At 32.6% G+C, this 13,918-nt stretch overlaps 2 long non-coding RNA genes across 2 annotated transcripts in view; one reads left to right on the top strand and one right to left on the bottom strand.

Moving 5' to 3' along the window:
• The window catches only part of LOC134736984 (uncharacterized), a 456,075-nt gene extending 448,385 nt beyond the window's left edge, over positions 1 to 7,690 (top strand). Inside the window, exon 6 of the long non-coding RNA XR_010121488.1 lies at positions 7,581 to 7,690. This is a non-coding gene — a long non-coding RNA (uncharacterized lncRNA). The remainder of the gene's footprint in view (positions 1 to 7,580) is intronic.
• Positions 3,203 to 9,943, bottom strand: LOC129484225 (uncharacterized). The gene is made up of 3 exons (XR_008658382.1): positions 9,867 to 9,943; positions 5,317 to 5,455; positions 3,203 to 3,492 (listed from the first exon to the last, which is right to left on the bottom strand). It is a non-coding gene; the product is annotated as an uncharacterized lncRNA (long non-coding RNA).
• Between the last annotated feature and the right edge of the window lie 3,975 nt (positions 9,944 to 13,918).

Consider the following 13,918-nt stretch of genomic DNA (forward strand, 5'->3'; position numbering starts at 1 on the left):
TTCTTATCGTAAGACCTCAAAAAAAGATCTATCTCTGTATCATACAATCAAAAGATTTTACAAAGAGCCAATCATTTATTTGAACAGTTGCTCCTGGAATCTTCTTAGATGGTGTTGACTTCTTTTCTTGTGTCTTCCTACCATGGGTGTTAGGTTATCAGAAGGTTTTAGAACCCTCATGTATAGTAAACTCTAGTTCTCTCTCGTGACTATACTCCTGGGCATAATAAGTTTGGTATTATGAGTGCTTGTAATCAAGATGTTAGCTCCTGAGGGCATTTCAGATTCTTGAGCACCTGCTTTATTTAACTGTTCACAGAATGTCATGCTAGCAGTAACACTTTTACCCATTTATAAGCAAGATATTTTGTATTGAAATAACTATTGCATTTGATCCAGTTACTTTTTTATTTATCTTATATAGTGATTCACTATCTGAAAAGATTTAATTTTTTATCAAAGATATTTATGGAAATATATCGATAGGTAATATTATACTTGTCAAAACTAAAAAAAAATGAATAAAAATGGCTTTTTGGAAAAAAGAAGCTATGCAAGGTGCATTTCCCATTTTGATTTTATTTCCTAATGAAAACGACAATCCTAAGGGTTGGTGAAATAGTTCTACTTCTTAGCTCTGCTTCACTTTATTTTTCTGTGACAAATACAATATTCTCAGAAGCTGAAAATATTTTCAAATCATGTAAATCTAGTGAAAATATATAAAATACAGGTGCTAAGGATCGTAAAGCCCTAACTGAGTAATTCAACAAGCACTGTTCAAATGAGAACAACTTTTCAAAGCATTTGGTCAGAATGGTCTAAAATTGGGATGACAAATCCATGCAGAAATAGCTCTTTCCTTCGGATGTAGCTCCCTTCACATCTATACAATTTCTGGTTCATTCAGTAAATGTCAGTGCAAATATAAAGGACAACTATTCTTACCGATTTTACAAAATTTTGCCATTGCAAAGGAGTAATGTTGACATTTATCATTCAACAATAACATCCTTAAGAAACTAAACCATTGTCGATGTTTTTAGAACATTGACTAGTTGCCTTTATCCTTCTCATACTTTCCATATCATTATGCATACCATCAAATCCCAAATATGCAGCATAGAATTATTTTTGGAAACTTTATTTAGGGTCCTATTAAGCTATCATCATATTTTCAAATATACATTCCATATTAGCTATTAGATACCAGAATATATCAATCAAAATGATCAGAAATATTGATAAGTAGTAAGTGTGCTGGCCTAGAAAGAGCATGACTTTGTAGGGATGCAGACCTGGTTTCTAATTTCAGCTCTGGCTTCTACTACCTGGGAAAGTTATATCACGTCTCTGACAATTGACTGAGTATATGTAACTTGAGCTAGTTATTTATTTGTATTGTTATTACCTCTCAGAAATGAAAATAAAATGTCCTCACAGGCAAATAGAACCAACCATGCTTTTTTATACGACCATCCTGAAAACTAAATAAGTTAATTAATATAAAGTTTTCTGTGTGGTTCTTGGAACAAAGTAATTGTTGAATAAATTTTAGCTTTTATTTATTTTTATCTACCCAGGTATAGCTTACACCTTTTGAAATTTTTCCTCTTTAAAATTAATGTCAGTACTTATTTTACTGTTATGAAAAATATCATTTTGCAAATCTGAAACATAATATAAATTCCCAAAGAGGAATTTCACTGCTGGAAGTCTTGGATTGCTTAGCCCATCTATTTTTACCATCCCCTTGTAGTTTGTCGGTAAACAATCTGCAACTCATAGTGAAATGTTCACAAGGTAATTAATGTGAGCAGTTTTCTAAGACAAATATATACCGCCCCCAACACCACCAACCATTTTTTTTAAATTCCACAATGTGAATCCTACTCTAGAGTGTAGAGAGTATTTGCTGCAGAAATGACATTTGGCAACATCCCATTTGCCTGATGTATATTGAGAAAGCAAAAAGTAGACGGTTCTGCTCCTTGTACATATATCTAGTGCAACTTTTTCAGACATGTGAAAGATTAAGTACTAGAGCTGAATGGAAATTTTCAAGACTGGGAATAATAACAAACTTGTATAATACAAAGAAGAATGTCATATGTTCTTCAGTTTTTGCAATGCTACCAGTATTGTATTTATTAATACATTGTTCCCTTTTCATATATCTATTATTCTACTTTTCCCATACAAGTTGTCTGTATGGACCTACTTTGAAATATACTTGCATACAATTTCAAAGAATATGATTGGGATAACATAGTATTTTTTGGATAAAATAAATTCAAATAGTTGACAAGCCAGTGCTAAATTTTATTTTTATTCTACATTTCAGTAGGTGGTTTTTCCAAATGTATATATTATTTTTAGATATGATAGAAAATCTTTATCAACTGTACTGTAAATCTTCTGAATAGTTCCGTATTTTGAAAAATATTTAAGTGGGAAGGTATTTATGTCACTTAAATCTATAATTCCTTGAAATCCTTTTTAAATAGAATTTGGTGAGCTGGTGGCTAATGAAGCAGTGTGGTATAGGTGGATGTATTTGGCTCTTCAATGTTCTATATTTCATTTAATCAACTGTATCTTCTTTACTAAGGGCAAAAAAATTCCCTGTTTAAAGAAAGACAATTCTGGGGGAGGCAGCAATGAAATCGGAAAATACAAATTATATCTTTGGTTTTAAAGGAACTTGAATTCAAATTTTAACATCACAAATGCTAAAGTGTATCACCTTGAACCAATTGCTTATTCTACCTGACCTTTAGTTTTATTAACTGCACAGAAGGGCAGTGGTATAGGGGACTTATTATCTTCACATTGGAAGGCCATAGTAGAATTCAGTGACATTATTTACACAGTCCCTTGCATAATCCCCTGTTTTTTTAAAAAAAGTCCCATAAATGCTAATTCCTCACCCATTTTCTGGATGATTTTATGCTAACAGAATAGAAAGGGTGTTTTTAATGTATTGCTTTGTAATGCAAAACAAAACAAAGCAACAAGAATAAGAACAATATACCCCCTTTCAAACATAAAAATTTAAACTAGTACAGAGCAAAAACCTTGCATTAAAAAAGAGATTATGTAAAATTTGTCAGTACTCCCAACTATCCCTTCATAACTTTTAAAAATTTCAATAAGATTAATGTTTTAAGAAATAAAATCCAAAATAATAAGACCACCTTTCTTGCAAACTCTTGGATTTAATTAACCAGCGAAATGAATTTTCAGCCAACCTATTTAATGACTGTATCCCAAAGCATTGCCAAAACAGAGTGCATGTAATATAATCCTCCCATAGTAATATCTTGCTTCAGATAACACTTTTTTCAGCTCCGTAAGGAATATTCATGAAAGATTTTCTCCTAATTATATTTATTTGTACTGAAGCATGTCAGTATTGAAATGATTGTGCCATTGGTTGAGTTTATGAATAGTACCATTGCATATTTATGCCCTCTGGAATAGAAGGTAAACCTGAAATCAATATATATACGTATTAAAAATTACTGTACACACAGATACACAAGAATTCATCTTACATGTGGGAACTGCATATTTCAGCCTTACTACCTTTGAGTTTAGAAAAGGTGGAAATAAATGCTGTCAGTATTAATGCTAGGAATTTCAGTTCTGGCAATTAAACTCAACATTTTGTTTTCATGGAGTGTCCTAAAAAAACAGCTTGTACTTTTTTAGCTGATATAGCATCAATTACTGATTGTTTTAATTCTACCATCAAAGAAATCTACCAACATTCTCTTGTATACTTATTTATATTATCACTTTGGAATTCATATATTCCCAGAGATATAATAATTGAATTTAGAGGGCTAGTAAAGAAGGTAAAACGCCATCTGAGTGTAGGGTTTGAGTAGAAAATATCTACATGTTATTACATCTTATCTTTTGAAGAACCCTTGTATTAGCTAGATATCATCATTCATCACTCTATATATAGATGAAAGAAAACAGATTCAGAGGAATTAAGTAAATGACCCAAGGTCATATACATAGTAAGAAGTAGAGACTTGATTAAAATGTGCATTTTTCAAGTGACTTCATACCACTTGTTATGTGGTATCACTTTATATCACTTAAGGCTTTACCTGGCCTTGATCTTAAGAACAAGAGAAATAGGTAGAAGACATGTTACGTAGAAAGAAAACAAGAAAGTAAATTAATACTGTTCTATCTGGCTTTTTACTACTGATTAATTTGTTGCAATGATTCCTTGAATAAGCTGACTAGGTAACAGATTGAAACATGCCAAAGATTGGCTGTGGCCTATCATAGACAGGAAATAAGAGGTAGTGAAGAGAGCCAGGATATTGAGTTAAACAAACATGAACTCATGCCACTAATGCATTATGTGTCTTTGGGCAAGTCAGTTAATTTCATTCTGTTTTTCTTTTCTAATATTTAAAATGGAAGGACAATGTCAATAAGAATTATTGTGACGTGTCTCCCGGGGAGTTTGAGAAGAGACATTTACCATGCCTTACACAATTCATGGCACAGTGTAGTTGCTTAAATTATATTTCTTTTATTCATTCTTAATATTTTGTCAAGTTTTTCCTTTCTTTTGGATTCTAGGAATGTGATTTTTTTCTCTTGGCAGGCGAAACAACAAATTACACCTTCATATGACTAATATGCTTATGTGTCATCCAAACACTTTTTCACTTCCAATGGTAATGCTAATTAGAGGGGCATGATTAGCAAAATACTAGCGATTTGGAATAATATACCCATATATTATAGAAACACTTTTTGTTTCCAAGTGTTTGATATGTATGTTTAATGTATAAAAAGATAAGACATATATAAGTATATGTATATATATATGTGTGTGTGTGCATATATATATATATAAGATTTTAACAGCTATATTTTGCAAGGGAGAAAAATGTCACTAGAACTAAATGCCTTACAGGTGTTGCACTCTCATTCTCTGAAAAAGATATGGACAAAAGAAGAAACAGAAAGTAAAAAAAAAAAAAAAGAAGAAGAGATAATAGATTAGCATAAGTGGCTAGAATTTCCAAAATTCTATTGGTAAAATAAAAAGTACATTTATATAGTTAAACTAAAAATACAGTATACATGTTTCAAATGAAGTATAGACATAACATTTTGTATTCTTGTTGGTGTTATTCAAGAACAATTGTTGAAAATGTTTAATTGGAAATTGAGGATTGAATAAATTCACATATATGGAGACAAATCATTGGAAGTGGAGAGAGTAAAGAAAAGAAGGGGATCAGCAAAGTTGGATAGACTAGGTGGGCAAAGACTCACTGAGATCTGTGTGAGAATGTCCTTCCGAAACTCTGATCTTCTTCTTAAGACATCTACCAGCAGATCTCCTAATGCATTTTATCAATAATTTTGAATATTAACTTTAGGGCTAGTTAGATATTAAACAAATAGGGAAGTTCTGTATCAAAAAACTACAAAAACAAAAAAATTGTATAATGTTAAAAGGATTTCTTTATAGCATAATTACTAAGGGCCTTAACTATATTATTATCCGTTATTAAATCCAAAATAGATATATGGTACATGAGTTTCTTAGTTTATTCAGAACAGAATTCCTTCGCTACAGTGTTCCTTATGAAGGAAACATAAAAGAATACATGGTGGAACATGCGTATTACACCTTTTATTTACAACATTATGTGTAATTATTACGTGCTGGATCCTGTGGTTCTCAATTAAGGGATGTTCTGCCTTATGTTCCCACACATACATAGGGGCATCTGGAAATGTGAGTGGGAATTTTGTGGTTGGCACGAGGACTTGTGGAGGGTGGTGGGCAAGGATATATATAGTGTTCCAAGACACAGATGCTAAATGTCTTGCAGTTCCACACATTAAAGAACTACTGCCTCTCCTCCCCCATGCCAGTAGTGATCTTATTTAAAAATAGCTAAACACACTTCAGGGGACTTTTTTAAGGAAAGTCCCACTCAAAACACATTGATAGTTGTTGGATTCTGTTCGTTCTTTTCCATGCCTGTTAAGCAATGATTATTTATATCACATGAACAAATATATATATTTGGTGCTGAGTGGTAAGAAAAAAACTACAAAAAGCAGAAAAGAATATTCAGTATACATCAATTGGAGGGTATCACAGAAGAAACTGGTTTCTTAAAATCTCTGTCTGATAATTTAATTTAGTTTTCTGAATTTATCACTGAATCCTTAGGACTTATAAAACACAGTGCAAATTCCTTAAACTGATATTCAAGGTTTTCCTAATCTGCACTTGAATATTTATTGTCTATTAACATCCTCCCAGCATTTTCTTATCAATCCATTCATCACTTCTTCTACATTTTTTTTACTTCCTTGCCTCTGCATTTACTCACAGTGTACATTCTGCCTGGAATTCCCTTTCCCAGTCCACTCTTTATATGTCAGATCCAAACTATTTTATTCTAGGCTCTGCTAAAAATGCGAAGACCTTTAGGAATACTTCCCTCAATTCCATTTCCCGAAAACAGAATATAATCTCTTGCTGGTTGAAACTCACTACTAATTGTTTTCTGTGATTTCTCATGATATTTGGTATTCTAGATATTGCATTATATTTATTTTTGTATGTATCTTAATTCTGTCTCTAAATTATAAACACTTAAAGAATTGATTTATAGCTTACTAATCTTTGCAACTTCACAGCTCCTTAGAACCTCCACCCACATAGTTGCTACTCAATGAATAATTGCTAAGTTCATTACTAGTCCTTCAAAGGGAGTCCTAGGGACTGGAGGTAAGTGAAATGATTGGTAGATAAGGAAAGGGGTTAATACTGGATAGTCAACACACTTCTAAGCATAATTATTAAGTTTTCAATGACTTCTGAGTTAACTTGAGTTGACTTTAATAGTACTCCTGTTATCAATCCCAAGATGACCCAATTATTATGCTAGGACATACTAACTTGCCTAGGACTGACAAATATTTTTTGAAGTTAGCTTGTAAGTTTTCTCTAAAGTAGATTTGAAAGTTATTCGTGTTCTATAATGACCTTTCCATCTCTGATTCCTGACCTTCTGTCATACTCAAACAACTGTCAAAGCTGAATCAATCTAATAAATAGTTCCCTAAAAATTTTCCCTTTTTTATGATTAAACAATTAGTTGTTACTATTATTTCCTTTCTTCATAATTGTTAGATTTTTCATGTTCTTCCTTTAGTAATTCTCCTCCAACTAGAAGATTTCAGAAGTATCATTTTTACTTCTTCAAATAAATAACAGTCCATTCATAACTTTGCTTATACAGATCTACTTTTCAAATATTTCAATAATATACCCTGCTCCTACAAGCAAGTATACCTTCCATTATTTTGAACTTCAGATTCTTAACCAGATGAGATATTGAGTAATCAGACTATACCTAGATTCTGAAAGCAAGTGGTCAGAAGCCAATAAATTGAGAGATTGAGTCACAAAGTATGCCAAAATAAATATGTTCCAGTCACCATGGAAATTGACTTCAAGCATTTTTTTAACATTCGATATACTTCTCTTTTCTGCCATTCATCTTATTTTTCAGGTATACTTGTCATGTTCTTGTTTAACTGGAAATATGGCTGGCATACACTCCTTTTAATAACTGTTAGTTCTGCATGGCTGAACCTAAATATCAAACATGATTGGAAAGAGATAAGGTGATGATATTGGAAAAACCTATCTAAAAGGTATGGGTCATGTTTCCAAAATAAGGCAGCAAATTCACTCTTCCTGTTAGTTTATTATTTCATCCAGTAGAATATGTACCTTTTGTTTGTTAATTGCAAGGCTTAATGCCCTGCAAGGACCTCTTTGCATTTTGTAGGTAATGCCAAAAAAAAACACAAAAACAATTCCTACACTTAGCATCCAGTATAGTTTATTGCTGTCTGCATTCTGACATTTAACAATGATCTCACTCTCACCAGCAATAGGTAATTGAAGTAAAATACATAATAAACCCAATTAAGATGTTATTTTTCTCCTTTAATGCAGTTCCTTTAAGTACTTATCTCTCTGGTATTTTAATCTCTTGCAGGAAAAGAATTATGATACAAATTAACCCTTATAAATAAGTTGATTTCTATTTGTCTCTCTATAATTCACGATATATTAATATTCATTTTTTGTCATTACTAACAAAAAATTTGAAACATATCTAGTGAGTTGAACAGTGCTCCCTAAAACATATGTCCAAGTCCTCATTTACGGCAGCTGTGAATGTGATCTTATTTGGAAATATGGTCTTTGCATGTGTAATTAAGCTAAAGAATTTGAGATGAAATCATCTTGGATTTCGAGTAGGCCCTAAATTCAATGACCAGTGGCCTTATACGAGTAAAAAGCCAGAGATTTGAGACACAGAGAAATAGCAGGAAGAACACTGAAGACAGAGGCCAAGAATGGAGTTTTGCGGCTACAAGCCAAGGAAGACCATGAAATGCCAAGAGCCCTAGATGCCAAGAGAGAGGCATGGAATAGATTTTCCCTCAGAGCCTTCTGAAGGAACCAATTCTCATCCTGGTTTTAGATTTTTGGACTCCTGAACTATGAAAGAATAAATTTCTATTGTTTTAAGCTGCTCAGTTTGTGACATAAATGTCACGAAATTTGTTATTTTATCTAGAACATAAAATTATTTCTTCTTCTTTCTTCTTCTTCTTCTTCTTCTTCTTCTTCTTCTTCTTCTTCTTCTTCTTCTTCTTCTTCTTCTTCTCCTCCTTCTCCTTCTCCTTCTTCTTCCTCTTCCTTTTCCTCTTCCTCTTCTTCTTCTTCTTCTTCTTCTTATTATTATTATTATTATTATTATTATTATTATTATTATTTTGAGATGGAGTCTCGTTCTGTCACCAGGCTGGAGTGCAGTGGTGTGACCTCGGCTCACTGCAACCTCTGCTTCCCGGGTTCAAGTGATTCTCCTGCTTCAGCCTCCCAAGTAGCTGGGACTACAGGTGGCATGTGCCACCACACCCAGCTAATTTTTGTATTTTTAGTAAAGACAGGGTTTCACCATGTTGGCCAGGATGGTCTCGATCTCTTGACTTTGTGATTTGCTTGTCTCGGCCTCCCAAGGTGCTGAGATCACAGGCGTGAGCCACCGTGCCTGGCCTTCCTCCTATTATTAAAAACATATTCTCAGAACTTTTCAATGTCTCATTGAAACTCAGTGCATAATATGCACATGAAATTTATTTTTCTTTCTTTTAAACTCTTCTTAATTTGAGAACGATAATTACCAAGTCAATCACTTATCTCAAAGTGAGGCTTCAGTTGAAGTCTTTTCTTATAGTAAGACAATTATGCAGATAAAGATGTTTCTTAGAGCCACTATTTCTCGCATCTGATTTTGATTATGCTTGAGAGATGATATAATTATAAAGATTAATTAGCAGTCAGCAGAATAAAGTCATATTTCCTCATATTAGCAATATGTCAGTACTAAAATGCTGAAGCTTTCAGAGAAATGTGATAAAAAATGTTCAGTGCTTGTTAGGTCAGGCAACTCAATGAAACTGTATTTTTGTGTGCATGCTGATTTGCAAAAATGCAACAGACATAGTCAGATGAAGGGAATGAAGATTCATTAAGTTTGTAAAAACTCTTTAATTGCTAATTAGATGGGAACACATCACATTCAAATTGGAAACATTTAGCTCTTTTTCTGCTTTCCAGTTAATAATAAGAGAGAGAAGATAGTTAAAGAAACAAATAATATTTAGGAGGTCTCTTTTTAGCAGAGCTCGGCATCACGTATTTCTTTCCATAAAAGTAATTTAACAACATCAGCAGTAACAATATCAATATCAATATCAATAGATAGGATGTTTACCCCTGAAAGGCATTAATTCATCTGTCTTGCCAGCACTAATGAAGGATATGTACTTTCTATGTAGTCCAACACTGCATGTTGACCTGTGCTTTACCTCTTTGCCTCCTCCTAAGCTGAGATTCTTGAGAGCATGGGCTGTGAGAACCGTGCTGAGCCACATCAGAGCCTGACACAAAAAAGAGCAAATCAGTCATACTCACCTTTTATTTATGTAATATTTTACATTTACATTTATATTTTGTAAAAATACTGCATTTAACTATTAATTATATTGAGTACAATTTTATTTTGTTGGTGCTTCCTTACTGCTATGTTCTAGAAGAGTACTTACCTGCCTCTTCTTAATCCTGGTCCTTGTGATTCTCATTTATGTGGCCCAGTGCCTGGCACAAGGTCCCCCACATAATTGGTGCTTAAGGAAACAGCTTATGATTCAACAAGTTCTTTATAAGAATTGTGATGCAGCTCTTTCAAACAAAACTTAAAATGCCCAATGAGGACTTAAAACAATCCTATGAAATAGAAACTGGGAGTTGTTAGAAAATGAGAACAGGCTCAGCAAATTAAAGCAAATTACCTCTCAGGCTAACATACAGTCAGATGCCCTCTATGCTATTTATTTTCAAACATATCATGTTAAAAACAAAATGCTTCCTAGAGCAGGTATTGATTTTTTCCTTTTATTATTTGTTAGAATACAACATATTTAACACTTCCTATGAGTAGCTAATAACAGCAATATTAGAGCATTGTATATTCTAAAGGCTAAATTTGGTTAAATTTCAGTGTAAATATTATAAAATAATCATGAGCGGCAAGATAGAAAAAATCTTGAATTTCTTTATTTAATTTTATTTTTAAATCAAAATTCAATAACATTTGAAATGCTGCATGCCAGTTTGGTGTCCCCTATTATTTGCTATATACATTTTGTTCATATGAAAACTTGTTGACTACGCCAATCAGTAAATTTGCTTTAAATTGAATCAGAGGTTCTTAATCAATGGGAGTCCAAAATTATGTTTGGCCTAGAGAAAAGGCGGGCACTGTATAAGACAGCAGAGTATCATATGCCTTTTGAAAAATTAGTCTGTCCAACAGACTAATTGTAAGTGTCCAACACTTACTCATTCTAATCTAACTTAGCTATGGTAAATTTCTTAAAAGTTTTCTCTGTCCGTGCAATGAAAAAAAGAAAACTTACTGGAAAAATATGATTTGAGATTTGCATTTCTATGGTGCGCTACAGATGGCACATTACATTAAAATATATATTGAATACTAAAAATGGTAAATCCCACGTCAGCTACTGCTGATGTCTTTCAGACCATCATACCTAATGTCTTTTCTCCAAATTCAGTTCTCAGTTCTAGGCTCTTTATTGGCCTCATATAGGTCAGAAAAACTAAAGATGAAAAAAATGAAATCATATAATCTGTAAGTACTTGATATTAATGAATTTACTCAGTCAAAAATTTTAGGAAAACTCCCTTTGCTAGTATAGACCTCCCCAAAATGGATATAACATAGTTATAAGCAAACTTTCTGAAAATAAAGTAGCAAAGAGAGGGAAAGGGAGAGTGATTATAGTGTTATATAAAAAGTAACAATCAGTTTTTTTTTCTTGAATAGAGGAGTATCTTCTAAATGATTCTTGCCTTAGAATCTCATCTCTTAATCTCAGAAGTCGAGTTTGTTATATAAATTTTCAATCAGAGAGAAACCCAAACTCAAAATAAATTAAAAATTCTAAGCAATGGCTGCAAGTGATTTTCCAAAATGCATATGGAGAAGGGTTTGCTTTTCTTGAATAAGTTCTGCATGAATCTGTCCAGGTAACAAAAGAGATAAAGATAGCTGTAAATACAATAATATAAATGTAGTTGTCCTTTAAACTCTGAACTTTGTCCAGCTCTAAGAGACTGAGGACTTTTTATAATTTTCATGCTGATTCTGGGTCTAGAAAGTGCAGGCCAAACTAGGCTGTGGATTAATACAGTAGGAAGCAGAACAGTACTCCTCAGATAAAAGAATGGGTTCTAGACACAAAGAAGAGAACTTTACCTGAGGGCTTTACTGATGGACTAATGAGCAGGGATTGTAACTTAAGAAACCTGTCACAGATATTGACCATTTTGCTTTTATATTGCTGTATTATAAGCCATATCAAAATTTAAACACCTAAAACAGCTATCTGATTATCTCTTATTTTTCTATGAAATGATTGGGCTCAGTTTTTTTCTCTCCACGTGATACTTGCTGGGCCATTCTTGAATGGCTGTAAATGTCAGGCTATTGGGCCAATCTAAAATTGGCCTGGAATGTCCAACTTGGCTCACTCACATGGTGGGCATTTGATGCTGGCACTTGGCAGGGAGATCATATGGGATTGAAAGAGGCAAGTTAGTTCTCCATGTGGTCTCCCCATGTGGCTTGGGCTTCTCATATTATGACTACTCATTAAAGAACAGAAAGTGGATGCTGTCAGTTATCTTAAAGCCTGGGGTTCTAGAATGTCACTTTTGCCTCATCTTATTGGTTACATCCGAGGACAGCCCACAATCAAGGGGAGGGTAGATATGTTCTACCTCTTGACATGTAGTACGAACATAAAGGTATGAGACAAATTTTTAGACACTGTCATTGGAAACCAGCTACCACATTACTTTATATATGCCTATCTTTAGGTTAACAGTTTAATAATCTAGATGTAATCTATTGCATAACATAGATGCGTATTTTTTTACTTGTCAAATTATTTTTGTTTTCATTAGAAAATCCAAAATTAAAATGATTCCATTGATTTTAAAGATAGATACATATTTCATACAAAGTCAGTTAACAAATCTTGTATGTTATAATGGACTAACCAAGTACCTATACAATGATATGGCATGTACTATTCACAGCACTGTTTAAATCCAGTCTCTTTTCATGAGATTGGGGGTTATGGGCTTGAGGCTATGCAAAACATCAAAGTGGAGGTAGCTTCATTCTGGGCAATAATTGTTAAGTAAATTAATTTTTCGAACCTCACTTTTTTCATTTGTTAAATGTAGATTATAATATTCTAGTGGACATTTCTTATCTACTAATATATCAGCTATTTTATAATTCTCCTCAACTAATAGTACCTGAATTTTGTTTAGGTAACAACTCATTCTTCAAATCGCCTACTCTAAGCCCTTATTGACTTAACCAATTATCATATTCCATTCTTTTGGGTAAAATGATGGTGTTAGGGTTGGGACCCCATAAAACCAATTCAAATAGAATAAATATAAAAACAATTGGAATGTTGGAAAAATTTCTTTCTCTGTACACGAACAAAGAAGTATGTAGCACTAGGAGTTGTTATCAAAGTTATTGAGTAGAGAAGAACTGTTTTATCATGAGATTGGCAATATGGCATTTAGAGAAGAAAGATGAATTTACTGCTTCAAACTGCAGCTACATTTTCTTCTCAGAAGTCTACATTTGAGAGCTAATAGTGAACCTTTTTGCTATAAATCTCTTTATGTTAGAATTTTTGATGATAGCAAAATTAAGATACTTAAAATATGTGTACATCACAGAATTGTTTTGAAAATTAAATTTGATAATTATTATAAGACATCCTGTACCATGTCTGGCGTATAAACAATTTTTTAAAATTTTACTCATTATTTGAAGTATGGCAATATTCCTAGACCATCAAATAATTTAATTTTTTTGTTAAGAAACAGATTTTAAATATTTTTTTGTTTGGTTACAGAACAAAAAAAAATCATAGAACCTTGAGTCTATTTGATTTTAATTTCAATACATAAGGTAGAGCTGCCTGCAATTACAAGCTTACCTAACAGAGAAATATGATGTAAATGAAAAACACAATAAAAATGTAATTATGGAAGCTGGTTGATTTTTTTTCCTTGAAAGAAGTTTATGTTGGATAAGAAAGAGCTGATTTCTATTATTTTTTATGATTATAGTATTCTATTTATATTCACAGCACTGAATTAATTTCTTTTTTAATGCTAACCTTGCTGAGGATCCTTTTAAAATACTTTAAT

Source organism: Symphalangus syndactylus, chromosome 6 (genome assembly GCF_028878055.3).
Source record: "Symphalangus syndactylus isolate Jambi chromosome 6, NHGRI_mSymSyn1-v2.1_pri, whole genome shotgun sequence".
NCBI lineage: Eukaryota > Metazoa > Chordata > Mammalia > Primates > Hylobatidae > Symphalangus > Symphalangus syndactylus.